Source organism: Lissotriton vulgaris, chromosome 11 (assembly GCF_964263255.1).
Source record: "Lissotriton vulgaris chromosome 11, aLisVul1.2, whole genome shotgun sequence".
Taxonomy (NCBI): Eukaryota; Metazoa; Chordata; class Amphibia; order Caudata; family Salamandridae; genus Lissotriton; species Lissotriton vulgaris.
Window position 1 is genome coordinate 803,013,812 of NC_141699.1, and position 19,395 is coordinate 803,033,206.

A 19,395-nucleotide genomic window follows, 5' to 3' on the forward strand; every position below is an offset into this window, starting at 1 on the left:
GGAACTGACTGAAATACCATTCCTAGCTTCTGCCACAGCGCTCTTAAAAACAATACATTTTTCCTCATTCAGCGAGTCTCTCAGTTGGTAGTTTGGCAAACCAACAGGGAGTCTGGCATTAAGAAAAAATTAAGAAAGAGGGAGGAACTGGGCATTATTTTTCAAGGATTGTACCTTCCAGGTTTCCTCAGCCAATGCCTCTTCCACACAGCATGCCCTTACCTCAGAAGTTCTCCAAGGACCAGCCTTATGCCCGGTGCTGTTTAACATCTATGTCCACCCATTGGCTGACTTGGTGGAAAGCTGTGGCCTCATGTTATTCTCCTATGTGGATGATACACAAATCATCCTCTCTCCGACATCTGCCCAGGACCACAACCCTGGGGCCCTAAACCTCTGCCTTTGTTTGGTTGTCAAGTGGATGATTACTAACTTCCTGATTTATATTTTTATTCCAGGTATTACTCTAAGTCCTTATCACTAAAACAGAGTTGGTCACTCTTCTGTAAGGCTTTAATCCAATCCAGATGTACCTCATATTTTTTAGCTGTCGCAGCTTATTTATCATACCTCAACCTCACTCAACCTCACTCACCTCGTAAAATCCTTACTCATAAAATAATTTTTTTTGTTGATAACTATCTAGTCAGGCCAATGCAAAACTTCCAGTTATCATTTAATTTGATTGAAGCTTTAATGTAGCTAAATCTACAAAATGTACCCACACTGATAAGTGCACCTAAGCCTGGAAATCCTGGGAATTACCTTAAATGTCAAAATCCTGTCAGGTTCATCATGCACTCACACCACAAAGGGAACTTGCATTCATCTAAATTAAAGGAATACATCTTCCTATGTGCAAACTGGTTGGAGCATTCTCTGGGGCCTTCAGCTTAGCAGGGACAGCCAGGGTTGTATATAGGAACTACAGGACCCTGGAACAGTATGCGCTTCTGGGCCATTAAGAGCAGTGGAGGTAACAGGAGAACAAACACCTGAAATGCCTTCCATCAGATTTTGATTCATATTCACAGGGGTTGCTCCCATCGCATTAGGACTCACATTTACTGAGCTGTTGTCATTCTAGTATTTCCAGTCGGTTTAGCGCACCCCCCTCTGATTAATTGGGTCCTATTATATGGAGGTGGGTGTTCTGACAACAATACATTTAGAAAACTATTGGTTGAATCAGTATCACTCTTTTTACTTTTCTCATCTGGTTCCTTCGACTTGTCCTCTTTACTTTTCTTTTCCTCTTCTTCTCTTTCTCAAATTCTTCACCTGCTAATGTGGGGTACAACTTGGCTCCCTCTATCATGTCAGTTCTCCACTTCCTCTGTTCTACATCCCACCTTTCATCCGTGTAGGTACGCACTGCCTTCAAAGCTCTCCCCTGATACCTTTCTTTCTCTCTAGCATCAGCTGCAAGCTCCCAAGCATTGAGCACTTCAAACTCTGTAGAACTAGGCTGTTTTCATCTCATATATTATCCTTCTTAAATTTTCAATGATTTTCACATTAAATGTATAATACATGTGAGTTAGATGTGACATGATTGGAGATGAGTCACATTCTCAGAGAAATGTCCCATGGCTTCATGAAACGCCACCTTGTGTGGAAGGCATACATCCTTAGGGCAGAGGGCGCGGACCCTGGAGGAAGTGCTGCCATCCAGCACCACCTTTAATCGAGAAGTCCCGTCCTGTGCTACACAGGGCATTGATGGTTTTGGTTCGAGTTGTCTATGGCTGCTATCTTGGAATGGCGCTCTGTGTCTATAGATGTGATAAACACAGTGCTGCCATTATTAGGATCATGAGTGGTATGGTGCCTTGTATATAAATGTTTAAAAAGAGACTGAGGAATATTCTTCCTACTGATTTTTCAGTAATTATGTTTTAAGTTTATTTATAGAAAAAAGCTGAGAAATCTTTTAGGCTTTTTATGAATATTGCCAAACTTGATTAAAATAGGGCATACAGAGATATGAAAATAAAAAGATATTTTTCATCTCCTAATTTTTTGTAAATGGGCATGGCCCTCTTGGTGGGGGTGCTCCAACTACGTATACTAGTTTAGGTTCGAACAAGGCCAACAGGTCCAGGGATCCTAGGTCTAGATATTGATTCCTAAAGAATTAGAAGGTGAAGGAACTATGCTAGAAGCTCTGGACCGTGATAGCTTTGCAAAGTCAAGTCGGGTTATATATCTATGAGCTAATGTTCCTTCCTTTTGAACAAGTAATAATCGATGAGGATAAATCCTTATTGTCAAATATTTTGCTGATAGAGGGCTATTATTCAATTTCCAGTAGTTAGCCACTAATTTAATCCATTTCACTCTTTGTTTGTTTCATACATTTTTATTAACATTGAGGAAAACAGCCAGCTTTTATTGACAGTGATGAAAACAGCCGACACGTGTTTCGCCCTTTGTGGCAGATCCTCCCAGGGCTTTCCCAAGGCTTAACAGTTTCATCAATCTTGTGTTTAAGTCGCAGTGAGCAGCATTTCAATAGCTCGAGTTGAACATCCAATTTTTTAAGAATTCGTCTACAGAAGTCCTCGGGTAAGTCTGATTCGGCAAAGGTCCACTGTATGGTACTGATGAAACTTTTTAGCCTTGAGAAAGCCCTGGCATGATCTGCCACAAAGGGCGAAACAAAGAGTTTTTCTTGTCTTTATTTTCCATTTACTTACATTAAAACTTTAGGAGATTAACTATTAATAGCAGTAGCAGTTATAGGTCCTGACGAAAGTTGTGCCACCTTCTTGGGTCTATAGGCTGAAACGTGTAGACCTGCTTGTGTCCACTACTTGCATTTATAAGTTATCCTTGCCGGTGCTCTGTTTTTAATCCTGGCCCTAGGACGAGTTTATAAAGGCACTTTTTCTTACCTGGTAGCTAGTTTTATTAGCCTCAAAGTTTATATTATTTTGTGCTACACCCTCTACACAACCTGATATATCTCTTCTCATTGTAGAATTTAGTATATCCACAAATTAGGAACAAAACATCCCTGAGCTCCTCCCTCTCAGTGAGGGGATTGTAGCCCGCGGCGTGACTAGACTTTTACCGTCACGTGGAAAATCCCAATGAGGAAACATGCAACCTACGATGGGTGAGTGTTTTCATCCTAACAAAAGGATTCCCCAAGGGGTTTAAGAGAAAATCTCAGTATTCATTCCTCTGCGATAATTTAGACCTGAAGGTTTTTTTCAGATGGAAGATAAGCCTTTAGTGTACTAAAGTAGAAGCTATCGAATTTGAGCAGTGTTCCTGTCTGTTGATTTTTGGTAGGTTCTGGTGCTTAGCTTACCATTATCAGCAAAGATTCACATCAAGGAAAGTGATTAACTAATTATCCACCGTATGGGTAAACTTCTGGTTTGGGTCTCGCTCATTGATTGGAATGCGGTGGGTAAATGCTCATTATTGCTGAAAGTTCCAGCATGTATGGAACATAATGCACGACCAAATATGCTCCCTGCTCACGTACTGCCTGTGCTCCATAAAATTTGTTTACCTAACTGCAATGTGGTCTTACATATAATTTACTCAAATAGCTATTAGAAAAAACTGTGAGTTTGAGTCTAAGCTCACTTATGCATGTCTTAGTGCACATGCGTTTAACTACATGGTCCTGACAAAAGTCATATTGACCCATTTGGGTACTTAGAATAAATTGCTGAAATATATGAAGGGGTACATGAGACTATTGATATCTCAACGGTAGGCAAAAACTGTTTTTAAACTTTACCAATGTTAACAAGTTTTAACCTCATGCGCGCTAGCGGAATTCCGCTCCTGCGCTGAGATTTTTAAAAACGCATGTTACGTGATGAGCTGGGCTCATCATCAGCGTGTGAGGAGGCTACGCCATGACGAGCCCAGCTCATCATCAGCGTGGAAGGGTTAAATACCTTTTTGGTAGGTGACCTTGAGTCAATTTTAAGTCCCTTGCAACTTTTCACTTCACTCAAAAAAAACCCAGCTCTGCTGTAATAATAATAATAATCAGGGTAGCTTATAAAGCGCTTGGTTACGCAAAAGCGTGTCCCCGCGCTGCAACTGAAGAACTCTGTGCGAGGTGGAGACCAGTGATCAGTTATCTGGAGAACAGGTATGTTTTTAGGTTCTTGCGGAAGCTGGATTCGGATGGATCCAGACGGAGATGGAAAGGGAGGGAATTCCAGCTTTTCGCTGCCAGATAACGGAAGGAGCGTCCGCCCATACGGGCCCTTTGACCCTAGGAACCTGAAGTAGGCCCACATGTGAGGAGCGCAGATCGCGTGCAGGTGTATACCTCGTCACTAAGTTCTGGAGTGGGATAGGCGATTTCTTAGCCAGGATGCGGTGGCATGTACAGAGGGCTTTGAATTCCACTCTGCTTTTTACTGGCAACCAGTGGAGGGTTTTGAGAGCGGCTTTGGTGTCTGATCGTTTAGGGATTTTTAGGATGAGACGGGCTGCCGCGTTCTGTATTACCTGAAGGCGATTCATAGCTTTGCAGGTGGTACCCAGGTAGAGTAGGTTGCCGTAGTCTAGGCGTGATGTCACAAGGGCGTGTACCAGTGTTTTCCGTGCTGACATAGGAAGGAGGTCAAGGACCTTCCTTATGGTTTTTAGGACGCCAAAACAGACACCTGCAACTCGGTCTATTTGGGGTCCAAAAGATAGGTCAGCGTCGAGCCATACGCCAAGGTTTTTTACTCCCTGGCGGGGTATGGGAGCTTCATCCAGGCATGGAGGCCACCACGCCGATCGAAGGCATCGAAGCTAAGCATGGGCGGAAAATCCGTTACGCTCGCGGATTTTGCGGATTTTCGGTAAATTTGCAATCCGCGGCCGCTCGCGAATTTACCGAAAATTCGCACGCAGCGGATTTTTTTTTCTTGGTGATACAATTTTGCAGCGTGCGGTGTAAGTTCGCAATTGCGAACATGTAGGTGCGGCGGGCAGCAACACTCTCGCACTCGCGAAATTACAAAAATTGCAATTCTGCACAAGAAATCCACTAGCAAGCAGCATAGACCTTCTGAAAATGATGCTTTTTACCAGAATAACTCCTCAGGTTGACATTTCCCTGCACTTTTTTGGATTTGAGGCCTTTTGACTTTCTTTGGATCACTTTTGGATTAGAAATCAACTTTCACAAGTAAGCTTGTTTGGGGCATTACAGTTGCTGTAATGCTGTTCTGCAGAAATACGAGTTTTGCAAAAGTGAAAGCATTCAGCAGGTGCAAAAGTTCAAACTCATCATTAGTAAACATTCCCTGTAGTGCTTCCTGACTGGGGGCCCTCCAGAGTTCAGTTGCTAGTTGCAACAATTGTATGACCCTGCTCTGACCCTCACAGCAGGCTCATAGAATAGCTACAAGTAGGTTACAAAGGTCCTGGGAAAAAAAATTGCACTGCAACAGAAAGCAAATTACAGATAAGGAAGCAGGTGCCAGACTGGAATTTTAAAACAGTGACACATTAATAAATCAACCCCAAATTAATTCATGTCGGTTGAAGCAGGGCAGGTGTGCTTGCTTTTCCCCCCCATAATCTACAGTGATGATGAACCAGAGGGTGGCATTGATGTACCAGAGGATGGCATGGGTGAAACAGAGGGTGGCAGGGGTGAAACAGAGGGTTCTGGGAACCTGTGATGATGAACCAGACGTAGAAACAACATAATCTCGACCGTTGCGAGCCGACATGTAGGTTCGCAATTGCGAACTGGTACAAAACCCTCGCGAACTGGCAGAAATCCTTGCGAACACAAAAAAAAATCCGCAAATTCCCAGTTCAGTTGCTAGTTGCAACAATTGTATGACCCTGCTCTGACCCTCACAGCAGGCTCATAGAATAGCTACAAGTAGGCCACAAAGGTCCTGGAAAAAAAATTGCACTGCAACAGAAAGCAAATTACAGATAAGGAAGCAGATGCCAGACTGGAATTTTAAAACAGTGACACATTAATAAATCAACCCCAAATTAATTCATGTCAGTTGAAGCAGGGCAGGTGTGCTTGCTTTTTCCCCCCATAATCTACAGTGATGATGAACCAGAGGGTGGCATTGATGTACCAGAGGGTGGCATGGGTGAAACAGAGGGTGGCAGGGGTGAAACAGAGGGTGCTGGGAACCTGTGATGATGAACTAGACGTAGAAACAACATAATCTCGACCGTTGCGAGCCGACATGTAAGTTCGCAATTGCGAACGGGTACAAAACCCTCGCAAACTGGCAAAAATCCTTGCGAACAGAAAAAAATCCGCAAATTCGCGAGAATTCGCGGATTTTGCGGATTGCGAGTTCGCAAATTCGCAAAATTCGCGAACGCCAGATTCGCAAAATTCGCCCATGCTTCAATCGAAGCACACCTTGGAGGCATTCAGCTTCCAGGGTGGAAACCCAATGGGGAAGCATTACACCAACTAGGTTGTTGAGTGAGAGTTCTTTTAAAAACCCTGAAGGTTCCCCCTGCATTTCTGTAAGTCAGAGACTCCAAAGGGTCATATGTTAGGCAAAACGTACTCACTTTTGTTGTTTGATAGAGAAATGTAGGGCTCCATAGCATGTATTTGGCACACTTGATTGAGACCTCAACCTGCGGGGACTCACGCCAGTCAGCACAGCTTCCCCCTACGCAAAGCGTCCAACACACTAATCACACCTCACTTTCCCAAACAAAGATAAATGTCCCTATCTCAATTGTGCTGCTGAAGATATCTCACGACAAGCACCACAAAATTTTAGCAGGCAAATACAATACAGTGTCTTCTACACTTTTTAATATCATACGGGGATCTTAGGCCACATCAGACCTGAAAAGAACTTCAACTTCTCCACAAGAAATGCCACATTCACACAAAATTCAAAACCTCTCCACCAAACATCAGACAATCTCCATGAACACCACAAGCTTAGCACACATCATTAGTACGTGCAACCCTATTAATGCTCACACCTCTTCTGTTACAACTGTTTCTCAAACTGCTGAAACTCTTCTGATGCTGCAAACCGAAATATAGGCTCTAGGACTGAAATTGGGTCTCAACTATTCTAACAAATGATAATAAATCCCCATATTCCAGGACCTAACCATCCTCCCTGTGCTACCATCTGCCAGACCACTGATCTGAATATCTAAATTTCACTGTGATAGACCTTTTTCAGATGCCTGGGAAATAAAGAGGAATTAGCATCATCCAAATCTTCAAAATACAGTGTAATTCATTCAGTTACACAGTGAGGACCCAAAGGCAATAACTGGTATTAGATGTCCTTTTCTTACAAATTCAAAGCTAAACTGATGTTATGTTACTTGGCACTTGTAAAGCACGCGTCTCCTCCACAAAGTGTTCCGGCACTAAGAAGGACCCAGAGACAGAAACAGAAACAGAAGCTATCGAAAGATCTCTACTGTAGTTGGATGTGTACAAATTTTAAGAATATATTGTAAAAATACAGAATTACTACTGGTAATCCAAATTGTCTGATGAAGTTCAACCTCAGTAGCATAAGGAAAACAAGGAATTATGGAATGGAAATTGTAGAAAATAAAAAACAAGATTTGGTGGTTAGTATATGATTTCCGGTCTTCTTACTGACACATGAGTAAATCTTAATGCTCCTGAACTAATTCTAAATTAAATAGCATCTAATTTGGGAAATCCTAATTAGATCCAGTAAAACAGGAAGGTGTCAGCATTGCAGAGACTTCTGAAGTACTGCATAGCATAAATCCACACAACAGGAAAGAGGTCTGTACCCCTCGAAGTATAGAAGAAATTTCTCTAAAGTCAAAATGTGAGCATCAATTAAAACTACACAGTACATTTGAGAATCCACATCATGTTTCTCAGTACTTTCCAATCTTCTCACTGTAAAACTTGGCAGCTACACTCAAAACTCCTCTCGTCTGGTACACACATCAGAATGTCCTTAGATTTCTCCCATCTCAAGATACAACTTGTACAGTGGTGCTCTCTTTGTTCGTTAGCGTCTTTCATTCTTGCCAAAAGTACTCCTCCTGAGCCTCACCATCTCTCATACACAATATGCCTTTCACTAACTATGAGATCATTTGAACGCACCTGCAAAAAGAAGGAAACTTGCAAACCGAGCAGCATTTCACATTGAAAGTTAAACATTAGAATCCAAATACTAAGGCCTTTGTTCAAGTTACCATGGCATGCATCTCAGCACACGTTTAAATGCATGGTTATAGATACATATACAGTTATAAAATAAATGCAGGATAATCTTCAAATTAATACATGAATATATAAGAGTTAAAAATATTATTCAAACCACACCAATACAGATGTATATGAGAACTGAAATGTGGTAACACTGTATGGATTACTAATAACAATACGGTGGTTGAGGGCTAGAGGGATGTTTAAAGACCTTGCCTAAATATTATCCCCAGGGGAACTACAAATACAACAAAAAACTTAGGGGTCTAGACTGGAAATCCTTTAGTGATTTCTTAGAGTTATCCCAATGTCTCATAGAGTACACGGGAAAAACAAATTATGCTAACAGACCATATCACCATAATGTGAAACACCTATGATTGTCAGTCAACCACAGTGAGTATTCCCATCAATATCTTGTGTTGATCAATATTCTCATCTGGTAATCCTACCAGGGTATTGTGTCTCTTGATCATTGAGACAGCCAGCATACCCCATTGGTCGGCTTGGGGTAACAACCCACAATCACTCAGTTCTGCCACATGATGTTGATATGATGGGAAAGTGCAGTGCAAAAAACATATAAGTGGTGATTAAAAAAGGATAGGGAACTTAACAAAAACTATTTATTAGACATAAGCCCCTTCCTGTTTAAAAACAAGAACAGTGCATCACAATGATCGCAGTGTAAACAAATAGCTGCGAGATAGCCAACATGTTTGAGCCTATATTTGGAAAATGACCAAGGCTTTCTTCAGGGCCTCTGTTCTACATTCATGCTACTGCTTATGAGTGATTTAATGTGTGAAAAAATAATTCAAAAAAACACACTAGTGAAACATCAGCAGTAAAGGATATAATGTTCCTTCCACTGTCTGAAATCCTCTTCGGCACCTGGTGTCTTTATAGCATCCAGAATGTCCGGGGAATGGACCTCACCTCTTCCTCGACCTGGCTCAGGAAATGTGAGACCCCGCTCTGTCCGTCGTTGTCTCGGTCTGCACCTAGATCCCGCCTCCCAGCTGACCCTCCCACCCACAGAGGTAGAGCCTGTGCTCACCATCGTGAAGAGCTGTGTCCGTCCTGCTCCACGCAGAAACGGTCGCTCCCCTCACCTCCCCCTCCTGGTGGTATCGTATGCGTTGCTGATTCTCTCTTTGAAAAGCTTTCTGTGCAGCGCTCGAGAACGGTGTGCCCATCTGAACTACTGGCACTACTATTGAAATTGTTTGTGGGCAGCGCTTGTGTCGTACTACTGGCACTATTATAGAAATTGATTGTGGGCAGCGCTCGTGTCGTACTAGTGGCACTAGTATTGAAACTGACTTTGCGCAGCGCTCGTGACCTGTGCGCTTTAGTGCCACTGCAATTGCTTTAAAATTTACATTCTGTGCGTAAATTAAGCTCTTGGTGTCGGAGTATTTGTTTACTGCTTATTGTTCAGCCATTTTGTTGTGACCCCTTGCAGACCCTCCCTGCACCTAGATCCCGCCTCCCAGCTGACCCTCCCACCCACAGAGGTAGAGCCTGTGCTCACCCTCTTGAAGAGCTGTGTCCGTCCTGCTCCACGCAGAAACGGTCGCTCCCCTCACCTCCCCCTCCTGGTGGTATCGTATGCGTTACTGATTCTCTCTTTGAAAAGCTTTCTGTGCAGCGCTCGAGAATGGTGTGCCCATCTGAACTACTGGTACTACTATTGAAATTGTTTGTGGGCAGCGCTTGTGTCGTACTACTGGCACTATTATAGAAATTGATTGTGGGCAGCGCTCGTGTCGTACTATTGGCACTGGTATTGAAACTGACTTTGCGCAGCGCTCGTGACCTGTGCGCTTTAGTGCCACTGCAATTGCTTTAAAATTTACATTCTGTGCGTAAATTAAGCTCTTGGTGTCAGAGTATTTGTTTACTGCTTATTGTTCAGCCATTTTGTTGTGACCCCTTGCAGACCCTCCCTGCACCTAGATCCCGCCTCCCAGCTGACCCTCCCACGCTCCGCCCCCCTCCACTCTCCATGTAAGCAGATGAACCTACGCGCAGCATCCACGCGCTGCGGCCACGCCAAAGGTAAGCCCGTCTGCGCTAGTCCGCGCCAAGCCCGCGCCCAGCGCCAGACCCCCTGGCCCCCGCACCACCCACCCCACCCGCATTACATACGACGCCTCCACCCTCTTAGCCCTAAACCCCGGCCGACTCCCCAACTGCGCCCAAGCCGCTCCTAGACACACCCATGAACCCTTCACATGCAACTCCTGCAAGTATGACGGCACTAAGACCAACTCCTCATCCACTAACACCAAACAGATTTCTGACACCAACTACCTAAAATGCATCCTGCTCAACACCCGCTCCGTCCACAAACACGCCATCGACCTTTGGAATCTTCTAGACACCATCTCCCCGGACATCGCCTTCCTAACAGAAACATGGATGAACGCCTCCTCAGCCCCGGACATCACCATTGCCATATCGGAAGGCTACAAGATCATCCGAAAAGACCGCACCTACCATACAGGAGGAGGCATCGCTATCGTCCACAAGAATTCCATCCGCATCTCAACCAGCTCAGACGTCAACCTCGCTAGCGCCGAGCACCTTCACTTCCAGATCCACACCGACCCCAATACCACACTCAGAGGCACCCTCCTCTACAGGCCACCAGGACCCCGGGCACAATTCAGTGAAGACATCACTGACTTTATCACCCCACACGCCCTCCCCTCCGAGGACTACATTCTATTGGGAGACCTCAATTTTCAGCTGGAAAAGAGCAACGACAGCAACGCCACCACCCTTCTGGACAATCTCTCCAACCTCGGACTCAAACAACTTGCTAATACCCCCACTCACTACGCAGGTCACACTCTCGACCCCATCTTCACCTCCAGCAAACATATCTCCTTCAGTCACACCACAGTTCTCCATTGGATGGACCACAGCTGCGTTCACTTTGTCTACAAAATGACCACAACCCACAACCATCCTCAACCTACTCTGCGAAGAAACTGGAACAAAATCACCATCGACCAGATCTCCTCATCGCTTCTTCAAAACCCCCCCCGCCCACTCCTCGAACACCAACCAAGCAGCCATTAACCTCACTCAATGGCTAACCAACAGCGCCGACAACCTAACACCGTTGAAAAAACGTCAAATCAAACTAGGCAGCAAAAACGCCTCCTGGTTCAACGATGATCTTAAGAAATCCAAGAAACTCTGTCGCTCCCTTGAAAAGGCCTGGAAAAAAGACCCAAACACCAGCACCAGGGACGCCTTCAAAAACGCCACCCGCATACACCACCAACTGATCCGGACTGCAAAGAAAGCCACATTCAAAGATCGACTAGACAACAACGCCCACAACAGCAAGGAGTTATTCAACATCGTCAAAGAGTTTACTAACCTCACTGCCAACTCCAACGACATCACTCCCTCTCAAACCCTTTGCGACTCCCTAGCTTCGTTCTTTCACGACAAAATCGCAGACATCCACAACAGCTTTGACAACCAACCCGGAGACCAACCCACACAACCTTCTGCTGTACCTTCACCCCCCTTGAACATCCTTAATGACTGGAACACAATCTCCACTGAGGACATTCCATCCACTCAGGATCCCCCACAGACCCACGCCCTCACCACATCTTCAACAAAGCTGATTCCATCATAGCACCACACCTCCGAGACATCATCAACTGCTCCCTCAACTCCGCCACCTTCCCGGAAAGCTGGAAACACGCCGAACTCAGCGCCCTTCTGAAAAAACCCACAGCTGACCCCACCGAACTCAAAAACTACCGCCCCATCTCGCTCCTCCCATTCCCGGCCAAAGTCATCGAGAAAGCTGTCAACAACCAGCTCGCCGCCTTCCTCGAAACCAACAAATCCCTCGACTCCTCACAGTCCGGCTTCCGAGCCAAACACAGCACTGAGACCGCACTCATCGCTGCAACAGACGACATTCAAACTCTACTGGACAATGGAGACACAGTCGCCCTCATCCTCCTCGACCTCTCCGCAGCCTTCGACACAGTCTGTCATAGCACCCTGTTACAACGCCTCAGAAACATCGGAATCCAAGGAAAAGCACTGGAATGGATCACCTCGTTCCTTGCCGGAAGAACTCAGAGAGTCCGCCTCCCACCCTTCAAGTCAGAGGCCACTGAAGTCATTTGCAGCGTACCACAAGGATCTTCACTCAGCCCCACCCTCTTCAACGTATACATGGGCCCCCTCGCGGCCATCGCACGCCAACACAACCTCAACATCATCTCTTACGCTGATGACACTCAACTGATCCTTTCACTCACCAAAGACCCTAACACCGCCAAAACCAACCTACATGAAGGAATGAAAGAAGTAGCCGAATGGATGAAGCACAGCCGTCTGAAACTGAATTCAGACAAAACACAAGTCCTTATCTTAGATACCTCCCCCTCCGCCTGGGACGACTCTTGGTGGCCAGAGGCCCTTGGAAAAGCACCCATCCTGACGGACCACGCACGGAACCTGGGCGTCATCCTGGACTCCTCACTCTCGATGACCAGACAAGTCAACGCCGTTTCTTCGTCTTGCTTCAACATTCTTCGCATGCTCAAAAAACATTTCGCTGGATCCCCACCGAAACTAGAAAAACGGTCACCCACGCACTGGTTACAAGCCGCCTGGACTATGGAAACACCCTATACGCCGGTACCACCGCAAAACTTCAGAAAAAACTCCAACGCATCCAGAACGCATCAGCCAGACTCATACTAGACATCCCACGTAAAGACCACATCTATGGTCACCTGAAAGACCTCCACTGGCTCTCCGTCAATAAGAGGATTACATTCCGCCTCCTAACCCACGCACACAAAGCACTTTACGAACTTGAACCCGAATGCCTCAACACACGACGTTCCTTCTACACCCCCCCCCCGCCAGCTACGCTCTTCCAATCAAGCCCTTGCTGCTGTACCTCGCATCAACAAAACCACCATGGGAGGAAGATCCTTCTCCTACCTGGCGGCTAAAACCTGGAACTCACATCCCATTCACCTTCGCCTCACTCAGAACCACCTAGCATTCAGAAAGCAACTTAAAACCTGGATATTCGACAAGTAATTCCCCACCTTTCTTCAAGCGCCTTGAGACCCTCTGGGTATGTAGCGCGCTATATAAATTCCATGACTTGACTTGACTAAATCACTCATAAGCAGTAGCATGAATGTAGAACAGAGGCCCTGAAGAAAGCCTTGGTCATTTTCCATTATAGGCTGAAACATGTTGGCCACTGCGATCATTGTGATGCACTGTTCTTGTTTTTAAACAGGAAGGGGCTTATGTCCAATAAATAGTTTTTGTTTAGTTCCCTATCCTTTTTTAATCACCACTTATATATTTTTTGCACTGCACTTTCCCATCATATCAACATCATGTGGCAGAACTGAGTGATTGTGGGTTGTTACCCCAAGCCGACCAATGGGGTATGTTGGCTGTCTCAATGATCAAGAGACACAATACCCTGGTAGGATTACCAGATGAGAATATTGATCAACACAAGATATTGATGGGAATCCTCACTGTGGTTGACTGACAATCATAGGTGTTTCACATTATGGTGATATGGTCTGTTAGCATAATTTGTTTTTTCCGTGTACTCTATGAGACATTGGGATAACTCTAAGAAATCACTAAAGGATTTCCAGTCTAGACCCCTAAGTTTTTTGTTGTATTTTTAACACTGTATGGATGACATTAATATGCACACTCATATAAAGTAAATGCACCTTTATATCTGGTCAAGTTCTTCACTTTACATTAATGATATTAATCACACAAATATATGAGATTATGTATACGTATAAATGGCATGGTGGAAGCTTAAAAGGGTGGAGTCAACATTACACTGCTCCAAGTTCAAAACCAAAAAGGTTCATTAAAAGATTTGCAAAGTAACAATCTCAAAAACATCAGGATTCATTGTATTTCATTTGCCAATACATCAATGCATTAGTCAATATATTCAAAGCAATTCAAATTCCTAAGATCACAGACAAACTATTATGAATGTGTCTTAAATACAATGGAGTAAATCTGTTCTCCATAAAGGGGAACTCTCTACACTGCTAATCTAAGGGAGAGTTGGAGAATCTGAAGAAACCTCAGAATAGCAGGATTCTACCAGAAAGCCTCTAAAAGCATCTTCTTTAAATTAGGGAAAAAGAGAATGTGCATCTAAAGGCAGGCAGAAAAGCATCTTCATCTAAAGACAAATGGAAAAGCATCTGAATCTCTAGTGAGAGATACAGAGTCTTAAGGGAATTCTGAATCTCAACACTGCAAACACATTCTTACAACGTCAGAATTCTAACATTATAATGTCGTTTCTCAAACAGCCAACCAATCAAGTGAAGACAGAATAGATACAGTTTCAGTCTCATTAAAATATTCAAACCTTTCTCACAAACAAGCCTTGACTTTGCGGTTTAAACTAGCAGATATGACATACGGGCTGATTGCACTCAGAGGTGCAATCACAGGTTCAGCCCTCCATTCAATTTAGAAATTCTACCACAATTTCAAAGAACAAAACTTTATTTTCTACATATGAAACAAGATCAAAATAAGCATTATATGTTTTCAATGTTGCTTCAGCTTTCTGACTGGAAAGTAAATGCTCACGTTTCACAAAGCACATTGGCAACAAACATGAGCCATTTAGAAATACAGGCACATTAGCAATGATCAGTTTAAACCTGATAAATTAACTTTCAATACATTTTGTTGATGTATGGTACTGTTGGTATATGTGCAAAGCATTTAATTATTTTTAAAAAAATCATCAGTTTCTACAGGTGTAGAAATTTACAACCATGCAATTTCTGGGGTGCTGGTGCCATGGTCCTACCCTTTGGTGTCTGTCATTGCAACAGAGGATACAGAAACATTCATAAAAAATTAAGTCTCTCAAACATTTAAAACGAGAAAACAAATCATTGTAATATATGACATTGATGTGTTTTATCTAGGACCCCGATCAATATTGTGACCTCATGCCCCTATACAGCTATAATCAATACATATCAAATCAAATCAAATTAAATCAAAACATTTATATAGCGCACTACTCACCCGGAGGGTCTCAAGGCGCTTGGGGGGGGTGGTCCACTACTGCTCGAACAGCCAGGTCTTGAGCTGCTTCCTGAAGGCGAGGTGGTCTTGGTTCAGGCGGAGGTGGGTCGAGAGGGAGTTCCAAGTCTTGGCGGCCAGGTAGGAGAAGGACCTTCCTCCTGTTGTGGCTCTTCGGATGCGGGGGACGGCGGCGAGGGCGTGGCAGGTCGATCAAAGCTGGCGTGTGGGGGTGTAGAAGTTAAGGCGGCTGTTGAGGTATCTTGGGCCTTGGTTGTGAAGGGCTTTGTGTGCATGGGTGAGGAGACTGAAGGTGATTCTCTTGTTGACCGGGAGCCAGTGCAGGTCTCTCAGGTGTCCCGAGATGTGGCTGTGTCGGGGATGTCGAGGATGAGTCTCGCTGAGGCGTTCTGGATCCGCTGGAGTCTCTTCTGGAGTTTGGCAGTAGTTCCGGAGTAGAGGGCGTTGCCGTAGTCCAGTCGGCTGGTGACGAGGGCCTGGGTGACTGTCTTCCTGGTCTCGGTGGGGATCCACCGGAAGATCTTACGTAGCATGCGCAGGATATTGAAGCAAGATGAGGAGACGGCGTTGACTTGTCTGGTCATGGAGAGGGAGGAGTCCAGGATGAAGCCCAGGTTGCGTGCGTTGTCTGTCGGTTTGGGTGCGCTGCCCAGGGCGGGGGGCCACCAGGAGTCGTCCCAGGCGGAGGGGGAGGAGCCCAGGATGAGAACTTCCGTCTTGTCTGAGTTCAGTTTCAGGCGGCTGTTCATCATCCACTCGGCAACGTCTGTCATTCCTTCGGGTAGGTTGGCTCTGGCGGTGGCGGGGTCGTTGGTGAGGGAGAGGATCAGCTGGGTGTCGTCGGCGTAGGAGATGATGTTGAGGTTGTGCTGGCGTGCGATGGCCGCAAGGGGGCTCATGTAGACATTGTAGAGGGTGGGACTGAGCGAGGAGCCCTGAAGAACGCCGCAGAGGACTTTGGTGGCTTCTGATCTGAACGGGGGTAGGCGGACTCCTCGTGTCCTTCCGGTGAGGAAGGAGATGATCCATTCGAGTGCCTTCTCCTGGATTCTGATGTTGCTGAGGCGCTGCACTAGGGTGCGATGGCAGACAGTGTCGAATGCCGCGGAGAGGTCCAGGAGGATGAGGGCTGCTGTTTCTCCGTTGTCGAGCAAGGCTCGGATGTCATCGGTGGCTGCAATGAGGGCGGTCTTGGTGCTGTGGTTGGCCCGGAAGCCAGACTGTGAGAGGTCGAGGGATCCATTCGTCTCGAGGAAGGCGGTCAGCTGCTTGTTAACGGTCTTCTCGATGTCTTTGGCTGGAAACGGGAGGAGCAAGATGGGGCGGTAGTTTTTGAGTTCGGTGTGGTCAGCTGATGGTTTCTTCAGTAGAGCGCTGAGTTTGGCGTGCTTCCAGCTCTCCAGGAAGGTAGCGGTGTCGAAGGAGGTGTTGATGATGTCCCGTAGATGGGGTGCGATGGCAGCGTCGGCCTTGTTGAAGACGTGGTGAGGGCAGGGGTCGGTAGGAGATCCTGAGTGGATGGAGTTCATCGTGCAGATGGTGTCTTCGGGGCTGATCGGGGTCCAGGCGCGGAGGGTGGTGGTGGGGGATGTTGGTGTGGTCGTGGGGAGCGTTGGTTGTGTGCTGAAGCTGTTGTGTATGTCAGCGATCTTGTTGTGGAAGTAGGAGGCGAGGGAGTTGAAGAGATCTTGAGATGGGGTGATGTCGTTGTTTCCGGCGTTGGGGTTGGAGAGCTCTTTCACGATGTTGAAGAGTTCCTTGCTGTTGTGTGCATTGTTGTCCAGTCGTTCCTTGAATGCGGCTTTCTTGGTGGCGTGGATAAGTTGATGGTGTTTTCGAGTGGCGAGCTTGAGGTTGGTCATGTTGTCTAGTGTTGGTTCTCTGCGCCAGATTCTCTCGAGGGCTCGGCAGTTCTTCTTGGAGCTCTTGAGCTCGTCGGTGAACCAAGGTGCTTTCCTACTGCCGGGTCTGCTAGGCGGGGTCCTCAGTGGGGCGAGGTTGTCGGCGGCCTTGTTGGGGTTTGCTGAGCTGATGGGAGGGTACTGGCTCAGGGATGCAGCGAGCTGGTTGGCTCTGATCTTGTTCCAGCTTCTTCGTGCAACCTGTTGCTGGTGGTGGTGGATCGTGGTCCTTCTAAAGCTGAAGTGGACGCAGCTGTGGTCCGTCCAGTGGAGTCCAGTGGCGTGGCTGAAGATGATGTCCTTGCTGGATGAGAAGACGGGGTCGAGTGTGTGTCCGGCGTAGTGGTTGGGTGTGGTCACCAGCTGCTTGAGACCGAGGTTGGCGAGGTTGTCCAGCAGGGTTGTGGTGTTGCGGTCGTTGTTGTTCTCCAGGTGGAAGTTGAGGTCCCCTAGGAGGATGTAGTCAGCGGAGGGGAGGGCTTGCGGGCTGATGAAGTCGGCGATATCTTCGCTGAATTGTGTGCGTGGTCCCGGGGGTCTGTAGATGAGGGTGCCTCTGAGGGTGGTTTTGGGGTTGGTGTGGATCTGGAATTGCAGGTGTTCGGCGTTTGTCAGGGTGTCGTCGGTGTTGGTCGTGATGCGGATGGTGTTCCTGTGGATGATGGCGATGCCTCCTCCGGTCTGATTGCCACGGTCCCTCTGGGTGATCTTGTATCCGTCCGGGATGGCGATGGCGATGTCGGGCGCTGAGGAGGCGTTCATCCAGGTTTCCATGAGGAAGGCGACGTCTGGAGATGTGGTGTCGAGGAGGTTCCAGAGTTTGATGGCGTGTCTGTGGACGGAGCGGGTGTTGAGCAGGATGCACTTCAGGTGGTTGTTGCTGGAGTTCGGTTTGTTGGGTGCTGGTGTCGTGCATCTCCGATTGCAGGTGAACTTGCAGGAGTGGTAGCTGAAGGGTCCTTGGATGCGTCTCGGAGTGGCTCGGTAGCATCCCGGGATTCAGCCGGTGTTGAGTGCGTTGAGTTCAGTGGCGTCGTAGGTCCGATGGGTGGGCTGGTGTCTGCGGGAGCCAGGGGTCCTGGCACTGGGCGCGGTTCAGGCGCGGACGGGCGCAGACGGGCTTACCTTAGGCGCACCTTTGGCGCTCAATCGGTGCTCCCGCTGCGCGCGTCCGCTGTGCGGTCGCTCAGGGGGCGTCATAAGTAAGGAGCCGGGAGGGCGGGTCAGCTGGGTGGCGGGAGCGGGGCGGCCAATGGGCAGGAGGGGCGCGGAGTCGCCGGAGGTCTGTGGCGGGAAGGAGGTCCGCGGGCGGCTCAGCGGCGGCTGGCTCATCAGGCTGAAGAACAGCACACATGTAGGGGGAGGGCAGAAAATGGGGGAAAGGGAATACACAGGGGCAAAACGAAGGCAGCAGATGGGGGAAAGAAATTAAACAGAAGGCAAAAACGAAGGCAGCAGAAGGGGCAAAAGGATTAACACAGGAGAAAAACGAAGGCAGCAGAAGGGGCAAAAGGATTATCACAGGAGAAAAAACGAAGACAGCAGAGCACAGGCAGTCAGCGGGCAGGAGCAGCGGTGTGTGGGGGCGACCTCGCCTGGAGCAGGCTCAGCGGTCGCTCCCTACCACTGCACGCGGTCCCCTTAAGAAAGGAGCCGGGAGGGTGGGTCAGCTGGGTGGCGGGAGCGGGGCGGCCAATGGGCAGGAGGGGGGCGGAGTCGCCGGAGGTCTGTGGCGGGAAGGAGGTCCGCGGGCGGCTCAGCAGCGGCTGGGTCGTGCGGCTGACGAACAGCCAACAGGTAGGTGGAGGGCAGCAAATGGGGGAAAAGGAATACACAGGGGCAAAACAAAGGCAGCAGATGGGGGAAAGAAATTAAACAGAAGGCAAAAACGAAGGCAGCAGAAGGGGAAAAAGGATTAACACAGGAGAAAAACGAAGGCAGCAGAAGGGGCAAAAGGATTAACACAGGAGAAAAAACTAAGGCAGCAGAAGGGGTAAAAGGATTAACACAGGAGAAAAAATGAAGGCAGCAGAGCACAGGCAGTCAGCGGGCAGGAGCAGCGGTGTGGGGGGGGGCGACCTCGCTTATAGCAGGCTCAGCGGTCGCTCCATATAATGGCATAACAATCAGAGCCATATTTCAGTAACTCGCCTCTGCAGTCCATGACAG